Source organism: Sapajus apella, unplaced genomic scaffold (genome assembly GCF_009761245.1).
Source record: "Sapajus apella isolate SASKATOON/1434 unplaced genomic scaffold, GSC_monkey_1.0 scaffold156, whole genome shotgun sequence".
Classification (NCBI taxonomy): Eukaryota; Metazoa; Chordata; class Mammalia; order Primates; family Cebidae; genus Sapajus; species Sapajus apella.
The window spans coordinates 1,786,640-1,787,232 of NW_022437096.1; positions in this window are offsets into that span (position 1 = coordinate 1,786,640).

The window sequence follows — 593 nt, forward strand, 5'->3', positions numbered from 1 at the left end:
AGACTCCATCTCAAAAAGTTAAAATAATAATTGTAGCCCCCAACAGCAATTTTTGAGGAAGGAGAAACTGATTTTCAGAGTTAACCACATGTATACAGCTCAGATATTTGTCCTCCAAATCTCGAGGAAATTCATCCCCATGCTGGAGCCGGGGCCTAGTGGGAGGTGTTCGGTCATGGGGTGAACTCTGAATGGCTTGGCGCTGTCCTCGGTGGAGTTCGTTCTCACTGTTAGCTCCTCTGAGATCTGCTTGTTAAAAGACCGTGGCACCATGGTGTGCCAGCTCCCCTTCCCCATCACCATGAGTCAAAGCTGCCTGCAGCTCTTGCCACAAGCAGATGCCGGGCCACGCTTCGGGTGCAGCCTGCAGACCCAGGAGCCCAGCGGTCCTCTCTTCTGTGTGAGTCGCCGAGCCTGAGGTCCTCCTGTGGAAACACGAGTGGACTAATGAACCAGGAGCAGCGGGAACAAACCCTGGAACACTGAGCTGAGGAAGGAGTGGCTTTTTATTAGGCCAGGGGCTGCGGGGCTTCTCTCCCCCTTTCTAGGCTTACAGCGCTAAAGGGGAAACTGAGGCAGAACTATGTCAAGGC